Raw genomic sequence first — 12753 nt, forward strand, 5'->3', positions numbered from 1 at the left:
AGAGAACCACTTCATGTGATAAAAGATGTGCCCCAGACAGGGAAAGCTGAAAAGGCTGAACTCATAGACCCAATTGCAGAGCTAGAGAGAGAAAAAAGGTGGGACACTTTGACTTGTGTAAGTTCCAAGGACTCAGAGGAAAAGACAGATAATAGTAAAAAGGGAAAAAAGGCTAACTGTGTTGTAACTAGGAAACATTCCATGCTAGAACTGTTAAAACTAGGGAAAACTTACAAGCAAGCAAGCAGAGAGCCCCTGGTCATGTGGCTTGTGAGAGTATGGGACATGGGAGCAAACGACGTCAGTCTAAGTCCTTCAGAAGCTTCACAGCTGAGTTATATAACCACCCATCTGTCCTTGCAATGTAGGCTGTTCAACCTAGGCCAATGCAGGGGGGAGCAGTCCTTAGTGGGGTGGCTAGTTAAAGGCATTAAAGATACATTGTTGTCACCAAGGGAGACTAACATGATTAGCAGAAGCTGGAGGACTATAAAGGAGGGGCAAGCATTACTGAGAGAACTAGGTATGAGAAAAGCAATATATAATGTCCAGTTCACTGGGCCAGATAAGACTGAGTTCACCAGAGATATGAAAAAAAAAAAAAGCCTAATTCAACTGGGATCTTGAGAATGGTATGGTGGCTTTAATGGTTTTACTAAGCCCTTTGATGGGGCAGGATCTTTGTAAAGTGAGAGAGGCTTTGGCAAATCTAAATGATTCTGACCAGCATGTAAAAGGTGCCTGACCAGGATGTAAAAGGTGCCTGTAAAATAATAACACCCTATAAGAGATATAAAAAAGACCAGACCAAAGACATGGTCTACTTGGGTTACTCAAAGACAAATGTGGCAAGACTTATGTCAAGCACAAATCCGCAGGGAAAAAATTGATAGAAAACCAAATTCAGCACTAAGGCGTTTCTGGAAGGTTTTAAAACCAGAAGAACAGTTTACAAAGGACATTCGAAGGATAACAACTGCACAAGGGGTGGTTAAGAATCCCCAAGAATTAAATAAGATGCATTTCTCTTCTGATAAAGGCTATACTAGGGGTGGAAGCAGGTTTTCCCACCAAGTTCTCCCCCAGCAACCTGGTGCAGTCAATGGGAAGATGACAGATGTGGCTACAGTCAGGAGGCAGACCCAGAGCCTGTCTGACTCTGGAACCAACAAGTGCAGCGGGGACAGAAGCCCCCTGCCTCATTAGCCCAGTGCAGGGTCAGACAACTGGAGCCAACACCTGTAAATGTATTAACCAAATTAATGTCTCGTACCCATGCTATGGTACCTAACAAGGATCTATGAGGAAAACAGTTAATACGAATGGACAAAACGTTTCCATGCTTTGTGATTTAATATACATTAACCTTCCTTCAAGTGTTTTACAGATGTGAAACCCATTTGAAAGATACCCGAGAAGCAAAGGCCAGCCATAGCTGCAAGATTCTTGGGAGTTTTATGGTTGGGTAAGATAAAGACAGAGACTTCCAAACTATACAACTGTTAAGAAAATCTACAGTACCAGGGGTACTATGAGCTGTTGGTGAGAAAGAGATCCTAGAGGTCCTCCAGTTAACCAAGGCTATTGCCACTAATGTTGGTTGTACACTAGAAAGGTAGGTAAGGCCATGTTGCTGAGGACACTGAATGTTGTGAGCACAGGAGAAGAAGAGATGGAACTGAGACTAAGCCAAAAAACTCCATGCCACTGGCTGGATGACATTCATATTGATGTGGATGGTTGGGTAAGAAATGATCCCCTATAATTCTTCTCAATGATGGACCCTGCATGCTGCACACTATGGACATGCCAAGCAATAACTGCAATTGCAATAATAGCTTGACCAACACACGTACAACTGACAAATTTCTAATTGGATAAGACCTGCTCCTAGGGGTGAAACACACATCTGGTGCTGTAGACCAGGCCAACACCTTGCGTCCAGACAGGCTACAGGCCCTAGTGGAGAAGCCATCATGAGTATATTGTTTAATGAGTATAGTACACCTACTGGAATATCTTCTAGGCATTTGTATTTATAGTCATGTTTAAATGTGTATTTCCTTCCACTTTTCTTTATAGTAGAAGAAACACCACTGAGATAGATCAGTGGCTACAGCCTAAAGGCAACTAATGGGGAGGCCCAATAAGCCACTATCTCACCATGCTACAAGAGAGATCGCCCTACATCTATCACCCCCTCCAAGGCTCAGGGACTTTAGTGGAAGATGGAGGGGAAGATTGTAAGAGCGGAGGAAAGGGGTGGAGTGTCTCCCAATTGGCTAGTTTCTCCAATGGGCGGGGTCTGACTCAGAGTGTGGACTATGAAGGGGCTGCTTGAAGCCATCTTGGGATAGAAGCAGGGAGCCTTAGGTAGCGCATGTGGTGTAAGAAATGCACAGCCAGCCACAGCAGCTCAAAGACAGAATGGACTGACTCTTGTGGATCTGGGGCAAGATCACTGGCCCCTGTGGCATGAGCGAATGCTAGTGGGGACTATGGTAATCATGGCACAGTCTGCTGAGCTGTGCCACCAGAGGTGCGGGACTAGGCACTGGGTACTCATTCCTTTGTAAGTTAATAGATGCCGGGCGTGGTGGCAGATGCCTTTAATCCCAGCACTCGGGAGGCAGAGGCAGGCATATCTCTGTGAGTTCAAGGCCAGCCTGGTCTACATGGTGAGTTCCAGGACAGCTGGGGCTACAGGGAGACCCTGTCTCAAAAAGACTAAAAAACAAATAAATATAAAATGAAATAAATAAATGCACATAAAATATATGGTTTGCCTGATCACGCGGGAAACCCAGAGGGAATTTGGGTGACAGTATCAAACTGCCTGTTAAGTACATATCTATATACCCATAGATAGTGCAATTTTCAACCCTCATCAGAGACACTTATTTTCAAAATGGAAATGATTAATATAGAGAGAGTGCAGATAATGAGTAACTATAGGGTGCTTGTCCCTAAATGAGGCATCTGTAGCATACCCCCCACCCCCCATGGCTCAGGGAACATTGTGGAAGTTGATGGAAAGACCTAAGAGCCAGAGACCAAGGAAGATGACTGCAAAACTGTCTTCTGGTCATGGCAGCAGGTGCACTCTTGAACTTACAGTGTCTGCTGTTGCCTGCAGAAGACCTGTGCAAGAGCAAGTCATTCATCACTCCAACATAGATGAGGAAAGGACTCATGAAGTCCCACCCCTGGCTTGGGAGCTTTGACAGCTAAAGGCTGCTGGGGGAGGAAGAGGAAGGGAAGTGGCCCCTGTTAGGTAGCCCATGTTCCAGTGGTTGGCCCTACACCCATATACATAGCTCTAATTGAATTCAGCAAGTTCAAGTTGTGGGGTGAATATAATCAAAATATATTATATACATAATGATAGTCTAGAAGAATGAATTAAATAGACAGATAATCAGAAAAGAATTAAGTGTGAAAGCATTCCCTCTCCAGACTTGTTTTACCTTCAAATTGCAGAAATAATTTGCAACACAAGAACCTACCCAAGCTGCTTTCTGCCAAATGATTTCCAGCCTAAATACTTGCAGACTCCCTCCACAACTTTTTAAAAATATTTTATTTATCATTTTCATTTTATGTATATGAGTGTATTGCCTGCATGTACGTAAGTGCACCCATGTCGTGCAAAGACTGCAGAAGCCAGAAGGGGGCATCAGATCCACTGGAACTGGAGTTACAGACAGTTGTTAGCTGCCACGTTGAGTGTGGGGAATTGAACCCAAGTCTCCTGGAAGAACAGAAGTAGTTCTTAACCACTATGCCATCTCTCCAGCCCCCCTTCAAAACTTTTTAAAAATCAGTGTAGTGACCATGTCTCAAAAAGACCAAAAAAAAAATCAGTGTAGTATTTCATCCATTTTCTTCAATCTGGTAAACTAGTGCTGTGAAGTACTTGTTTCCCTTAGTCTCATCTGCATATAGCTTCCAAACTTTTAATTCATGGACTTTCACACAAGGTTTTATTGATTGACATACTACCATTCAATACGCATAATATAGCAATTCATGTGCACCATTCATTATATTTCATTCCAACAAATATTTACTGAGCATAATGCTGTATGTCAAAACCTATGTTCAGGGCAGAGAGCCCTCTAGAAGGAAGAATAATGATCTTTGTCCTTGAGAGATATCAAATGGGTAAAATACTCTCACAGAGGTCTGATTTACTGATAGCATGGGACATGGGGAGTCAGGGACTTCAGAGAGAAGACTGATAAGAGATGTGGCCATGGAAGCATAGCGTGTAAGGGAGAATCCAGATACCAGCAGAACACACAGCTCAGATATATACCAAGCCCAGCCTCATGGCCACATAGGCAAAAACAGTTCATCCTGAATCACACAAATCATAAATGAAAGCCAAAACAAGCTTTACTCGGGTGAAATTAAACCAATCAATTGCAGACACATCAACTTCAAAAGCTCTACCTGGCCTTGGATGTTATTGTATAACAACCAAGTACAAAAATATCAAATATTTCTTCCTCTGTACTTCATAAACTTATAACTGCTGTAAAATGGGCTTAGGCTTTCTTGGTTTGAGATTTCCCAGTTTGAGAGCCAGCATTTTGTATATACAATAAAAACTTTTACAATTTTTTTCATTTGGAGTTTATTTGGGGTTTTGTTTTGTTCCAGTACAGTCCCACTGTGTAGCCCAGGCTGACGACCTCTAACCCAGAAGACAATTCTCCTGTCTTAGTCCCCCAAGTGTAGGGATTATGGGCGTGTCCCACCATGCCCAGGTTAACCTCCATAATTTTTCACTGTTAATCTGATTTTCTCTTTGAATATATATATGTATATATATGCAGATTTTCCATGTCTATATCTACTAATGAATAGTGAATTGAGTCAAATTTTGTTTCAGCTGCTCACTGGCTCGCATAATATTCAGCCAAAGCTATATAAGCATTTATAGCTATAAATATTACTATTAATCATTTATAAACATGAATTGGTTATACTTTGTAAAATTACTAAAACACATAGTATATATGAGGATTCAAGGCAGTTCTTTATAAGCCAATAACCAGAAAACAAAATGTTTCTTGTCAACAATTAGCAATGTCCTCTAAATTGAGGATGCCATGAAAGAATGGCATATAAGCAATTACTTAACCCTATGGAAAATTGGCTTTCATAGTCTATGAAAATGATCCCCAAAAAAGACTAAAATTTCAGCATGATAGAAACTGCACAAACCAAGCAGACTATCTCTCTTTTCCTTGACAACTTAATTTTCAACCCAGAAATAACTAATACAACATAAACATTCTTTAACCAATCCTCACAATCATGAATATAAGGATTTGTTGAGCAGGTCTCCTGAGAACCTGCAACAGTCAGTGGTATACAAGGAAGTCACTGGTGCTCTTTCAAAGCCCTACATTTTAAACTAATTATAAGAGAAACATGAATAAAGAATTTTAGTTCCTTATATTTACTTAGCAAATACCATATACCATCCTCTGTATGTGTGGGCGAAAACAAAGCTTGTTTAACCTTCATGAAAACTCCATAGCTATAAGCAGCAGTTCAGTTTTACAGGTGAAGCAGCTGGTTCACCAGAAGGTCACAAAGCTAGTGAGTGTTGAGGCAGAATTTGAAATGACATTCTCATCACTGTCCCTGTGAAATGTTACCCATGATGACGGTAATTCTAAACTTGATTAAGGAGGGAAGCTTGCAAGTCTACTGTGAGATGCTAAGAGAAACAAAGAATCTGGGACATGAACAACTAGTGCCTGATGGGAGGAAAAGGAGCCTTCAAACTAGGTGGCTGGATGATTGTTATATGACAAATGTCTAGGTATGTAACTAGTAGAGAGAGACCAAGAAAGACAGAGGGAAATGGGTGCATAGATAGTAAGGGAAGTAGGAACGGAGGAAGGCAGAAAGAAAAAGCAAGGCAAAAAACTAGGATTGGGAGAATGGGTTACCATCTATTACTGACCTAATCTGCCTCCCTCCCAAATTTATATTGAAGCCACCAAACTCTGACTATGCATAATGTGACTGTATTTAGAGATAAAGCTTTAAATAGCTGATTAAGCTAAAATGAATTCACTAGGGTGGACCTAAATCCAGTTTTACTTTTGTCCTTATAAGAAAAGGAGATTTCGGTTCACATAGACACAAAGGATGCTCTGGCATGGAGGAAAGACCAAAGGAGGACAGTCAGAGAAGATAGTGACCCACAAGCCAAAATGAGGGGCCTTGGGACTAGCCAAATCTGCTGATGTTTTGTAACATGCATTATATTAGTAAACTGACATGTGCTGTTTAAGGTCATTGAAGGCAGACTCTGGGAGCTAAGAGATCCCTCTTGTCCCAGACTCCAGCATGTTTATTTCAAGTGTTCTCCAAAACTCTGTCCTTGGCCAGGATGACGCCCTAACTGTTGCAGGGAGAAAGGAAAACAGCAAACAACTAAGGTATTAAAAAATGTGCACTTGAGAACAACTTAAAAGGTAAACCCCATTTCCCACTGAGATTACTGTTGTTTTTCCCATAGCATAAAAGTGCCTGCCGTGGGAATAGGAAGCTGGAAGCTCATCCTCGGAGAGCTCACTTTGCTCTGTCTGGAATCAGGCAGGAACTCCAGCATGTCAGTTTCAGCAGGGCTTTCTCCCCCCTTTCTGCTGGATGTTAAGTGCCTGATTTGATGAAGTTACTTTGGCTTGCTCTCCTAAGTGGGATACTTGTCATTTCTGCTGGATGTTGTTAAGTGCTCAATTTGACAATGTTTTACTATCTGCTACTTGCTATTTGTTCTTTTACTTTTGTTTGCTATATGCTTAATAAACCAACAAAAACTAAACAAAAACTACAGCTATCATAGATCATTCTTTTATAGAACACACTCCCAGCCTTTAACTTTCAGCCTCCAGAACCACGAGAAAATTAATTTCCATTGTTTAAACCAGACAATTAGGATAATCCAGGAGACTAAAACATCATCAAAACCAACAAAAGAGGGAGAGGAGGAGAAAGTAATTAATAACAGCAGACCATAAAAGGGTTACTCTGATCAGACCAGAAAAGGGTTATTCTGCTGTCATTAATTTTCCATTCAAACTACCATAACTGCATATTCATATATGTTCAATTTGATTCTAGCTATCTACTTTTGAGATTTCTTTGATTTCATGTGTCTGACCAGAACAATACTTATTCATGTGGGAGGGAGAGGTTTAGCAACCTCTTTTCCAAATGGATAACCATTGTTTCCAGCTCCATTTCACTACAGTGACTACCCCTGTCATCACCAAGCCCTCATATTGGTACAGAACTATTTGGAGCAGTTTTCATTCCATGGGTGAACCTACACTAGTTGCAACAGTACACTGCTAAAATAACATCGTCGTAAATTCTTATATTTTGGGAGACAAACCATCTTTCCTTGCTCTTCTTATTCAGAAATATTCTAATCACTATTGACTGTTTACACACAAAATTTTCATCAATGCCTATGGAAAACCCTTTGAGGATTTTTTTTTTTAGTCCTTCCACTGAATCACTGAGTGTGTGCATATGTGTGTATGTGTCTGTGTCTATAAATATGCTCTCAAGAAATGATAATAAAATTTTCTATAACTGATCTATCATATATTTAATGGAAGAAGTAAAACTTTACCCACACCCTTCTAGCTGGAAATGTATTTTAAAAGGCCATACAACAACAGTACTGCAACTCTGGATTAGGAGACCTGCTGTTTCCAAGTATGTCCATGTTGAACACACATTCTGACTCAACACCTTCACTGTTCTCACCTGCCTGCACCCAAAGCATCAGGGCCTCAGTAAAGGTCTCCCCAAACCCCTACTTTTTGATGTCTCCAGATCTGCCTCCATCTATCTCTTCTGAGACTGAAATATCCTCCAGCTTCCCCCATTCCCCTCCCTGCTGGACTCCTACCAAGCATTTGATTTCTACATGAGACCAACAGAATCTCTTGTCTTTGACATAGAACAATGGAAATCAACTATGATTTTCCTGGATGTCACTGGCTACTGCATAGGATGAGCTGCCAGGAAACATTATCGGTTTTATTTAGGAATAATTCAGATGAGACATGAACTTATTGAGCCAAATGCCACAATCACTGATGTCAGTTGTATTTATGCTATAGAAATCTGAAGTGAGATGATAATAAAAATTATATAAATCCTTTCAAGTGTCACAAATCATATATAAGTGGATCTTAAAAGGCCTACCATTTTTCATATCGAAGAATGACAAAAGTGTTAATTATGGTCCTTATCAAATATGATGACACTTTGTTATTCTTAATATTGAATTATTTAATTTCGAATTTATTCAGAACAGAAATACCAAAGCATTTGCTAAGGCTTGTGTGTAAGTTTCTCATCAACGATAACATGGACAGCTGCAGCTCTTTAGCACTCTTCTTAAGGTAGAATATGAAGGATGTACAGCTGAGGAAGTAAGGAGATACCTTAGCTTGATTGCTGACAACCTTTGAAGGGCTTTTGACTTGGTTCCTAAGTTTGCAAGCCTGAGACATGGTGCATCTTTTTCTTTCCTCCCTGTGCAAAGGGGCACCTGCAGAGTTCTAGGCTCTCAGCTGGAGAACTGGAGTCATATGGTAGAAAGCTCAGAACAATAGCTTATAAAGAGCAAACACTTCCAAGTCCAGATGACCTCACACTGCAGCTCGTGCCCAAGGAAACAGTGGGATACTACTTCTAAGCCTCCTTTAAAACTCATCAAGCTTTAGTTCCCTACATTGTCCCATGTCTCCTTCACTCTTCTATTACCTTCTGGTTCTCTATATCACATCGCTCCCTAGAATTCCTTCTCTCTCTTCACTGTCTCTTCTCCCTACTCTACCCTAAACACTCTGATACAGACTCAAGCCAACCTATAGGCATGCTTTCACACCCCTTCTTCTTCAGGCAAGATAAATCTTTAGGAGTCAGGAGAGGTTAGGATATATTTTTCCCACTGAAAGAAGCACAGAATTAGAAGTGTGTCCTTTTATAAAGCCAGCTGAGGGTATCAAAGAATCCCATTGGTCTTCCTAATGATAACAGGAGCTTGTCTTTCTCAAAATAGAAGATTTCATTTTTTCTTATTTGCAATAAACAGGTTAGAGGCCCACTCAACTTTTCTTAAGATAAGCAATGCAGCTCAGCTTTACAACTAAGCCTTTGTCTTTACCCCCAGGTTGCCTCAGTGAGTTAAAGTCCAGCTCTGGCAGGCAATTTATGGAGAACTAACCTGCCTATCATGTTTCTTATCTATAAAATGTGTTAACAATAGTACCTATAGCCCAAGTCCTTTTGAGAATTAATTGTATATAAAGTGTTTTGAAGATAAAACACCCGGGAAGAAACTGATTGAGAAACAGGCAACACTTTCATAAGGAGCAAAATTTACCATTCTACAAAGAGAGACAAAAGACTCAAAGGGAAAGGCATGCTCTCTCATGGGAAAAATGTTAATTCCTCAATGTAAATAATCTCTCTATATCGCATAACTCAAGCACTTAGTAAGTGAGAGACACAGAATACAAGAGTTCTTGATTCCAAGAGGAAGTCTCAGCTATCCCTGCTGCCCCTATGGTGAGTTGCAATGGGTGGAAACAAAAATATGAAATACTGAGAAACAATACAGAACAAAATTTCAAGACTGGACATGCGAGGTTCCACAGAAACAAATTAGAAGGAGCTGTGTATCAGTAGGGTGAGACTTGGGAAGCTCTACCTGAGAGAAACTCCACAGCATCCCTAGACCAAAGAGAAAGACCACAGAGGGACTAGGCTGAAGGTAGCCTGGGGACTCTGCCTACTCGCACACTGTCCTAGCAAAGGCATCAAGATGTGCACAGAAGAATGCCCAGCACTGCTCCATAATCCTCACCACCTTGTCTCCACCTTGCTACAGCCTCCTACCCATGTCCTCCTCCCGCATTCATCATTGATCTAGGACTTCCAATGACCCTCATTACACATGCCTCCACTCAGTGATGAGATTTCATCCTTACAAACCTACTGTCAGTTGAAAATATTATAGATCAAAAATACATTCACCACAGCCAGTCCACCAGCCATCTTAGCTCAGGAGGTAGCCTTCTACAGAGTGCTGTTCACCCTGGTTAATCCAGGGCTGCCTGGGAACTGCATCTTTACCATAGGATGATAGGACTAAGACTTTAAATACAGAACATTAGAGACCCAAAGAAGAGAAGAGACAAAAATGAAGAAAAAATAACTGATGGCCAAAAAAATACTCTGTTCAAATAAATTCATATTTTGTCAAAAGCAATAAACCACAAATCCAGTGAGCATGGAGAAAAACAAAGAAAACCACATGTAAGGATATCAAAGTCAAGCTGATGAAAGCCAAAAGAAAAGAAGTCATAAAATAGCCAAAGAAAAAGGGCACTAACAAAACGAATGTGTAGTGACAGCAAACAGCATTGTTTGCTGGAGGAATTGCCAGAAGTGTGTGAGGAAACTTTCAGAGGGAGGACATGGGGGGATGTGTGTGTAAGTGTATATGTGTATGTGTATGTTGGGGGGGGAGCTTCAATAAACTGTTAAAACTCAGGGCATGTTTTCAGACATTTGTGTTCTGTGATTAATGTTTCAGCTTAGACAAAGAAGGGTGGCAGAAGAAAGAAAGGGCAGGATAAACAAGTAAGTGGCATGGGCAGAGCCAGGAGAGCAGGGGTAGGGTTAAGAGCAGTCAGCGTTTTTACCTGGGTGACAAGAAGATCCACAAGGCAGATCATGGGATCTTCAGCCTTGCTGCCACAAGAGCTACTTGCCCAGGTCACCTCAGCAGGTCTCTGGATGTGTGCCCTGAGCACATGTATTTCTGCAGCTCCCAAGTCCCTCAATGTACATCAAGTGTTCCTAACCTTTGGACCAGACCAGTTAGACAGCATCTCTGTTCGAGTTTGTTTCTCCATTGCTGTGGCAAAATACTCTGACCAATACCAACTTGGGGAAGAAAAGAGTTTATTTGGTTTACGTCTTCTAGGTTCATCAGAGAACCCAAGGTGAGAACTCAGGGCAGAAACCTGGAGACAGGAGTTGAAGCACAGGCCATGGAGGAACGCTGCACACTGGCTTGCTCCCAGGCCCATGCTCAGCCTGCTTTCTTACACAATACAGAACCTGCCCAGTGGTTGCACCGCCCACAGTGGGATAGGCCCTCCCCCATCATTCAACAATCAAGAAAATGCCCCACAGACATGGCCACAGGCCAGTCCAATGGAGGCAATTCCCCAACTGAGGCTCCTTTTACCCAGGTATGTCAAGTTGACAACTAAAGCTATCCAGCATAATCACCCAACCTAACTGATTCTCAAAATAGACCCACGACTCAGAGGGCATCTCCCCACTTGCCTAATCATCAGAATCACTTTAAATCTTTAACTTTGGTTTCAGGAAGCCTGAGACAATGTCCACATTCATCTCTTGCAGCTGCAAAAGAAAATGTCCACATCTAACAATAGAAAGGTATTCTCTCACAGTCTAGAGACCAGGAATGAGGCCAAGGTGTCTTGTTGTAACTGCAGGGGCACACTGCTTCAGGAGGCTCTCGGAAAGAACACTTTCCTGCCTTATCCAACTTCTGGTGACTCCAGGCAGCCCCTGGCTGTGACTGTCTCGCTGCCCCTCTACCTCCATAGTCACAGGGCCTTCTGCTCTAGATCACCTCATCACTCCTCTTCTAAGAACACCTGTCATTGGATTTAGGGTCCACCCATATGACCCTGGATTATGTGACCATCTTAAAAACCTTAGTTATATCACAAAAGTTCTTTACATTCATGGAGTTCAAATATGAGGGCTCAGGCATGTGTTTTGGAACGAGCAACAGCTCAGTCTATGACAGTTGAGAGAACCTAATGATCTACAATGAAATTCTCAAGTAAGGTAGAAGATGGGGAACCACTGGGCAAGAGAAAGAATGTTTTCAAGGACAGCTCATCAACAACCACTGTTCCTTCATTCTTTTCTGCAGTTCATTTCTGACCTGAAAATATGCTGTGCTCTGACTGGGCACTAGAGCCTTGGTAAAGATTCAATAGACACATGGGGAGATAGCCATATCTAAACGCTGTGGCTCGAGGCTGCACTGAGCAGCTTTCTGCAGAACTGTCCAAGCGTGTGTTACTCCCTTCCCAGCCTAGGGCTCTGGGATCTGCTGCCATCTGCTCGCACCATATCTGGAGTAATTTAATAAGAACTGACACCCAGAAGGTAATTGTTTCAGGAGGATATTTAATCTGCTGAAGAGGTAAATTATTTGACTCTCCCTGGTGAAAGCAAAAAAAAAGATGCCCTTAATGCTGCTTTTACCAGGCTCCCTAGATGTCTGAAGGGAAGTGGAGAGCAAGGTGAGGCCAAGGACTCCAGGCCCAGCTTTCTCCAGCTGAGCAGTTGTGTGTTCCAGGCCAAAACACTGACAATATTCTGAGTGTTGAAAAAGAGAGAATGTATATTGGATTTTTTCCCCATCTGTGAGGGAATACATGTCAAAGCAACTTAAGGGAGGAAGACTCCAGTTTGGCTGATGGTTTGAGGGGATATATGTATATCATAGCCACAATGGATAGAGGCAGATGGTTTCACAGCAGCAGGACCATGTGGTTGGTACGCCCTACTCCCTTCCATTGTGGAAGGACAGTAGGGGTAGAGAGCAAAACACACACACACAGAGAGAGAGAGAGAGAGAGAGAGAGA

Source organism: Nannospalax galili, unplaced genomic scaffold (genome assembly GCF_000622305.1).
Source record: "Nannospalax galili isolate Female #2095 unplaced genomic scaffold, S.galili_v1.0 scaffold243, whole genome shotgun sequence".
NCBI lineage: Eukaryota > Metazoa > Chordata > Mammalia > Rodentia > Spalacidae > Nannospalax > Nannospalax galili.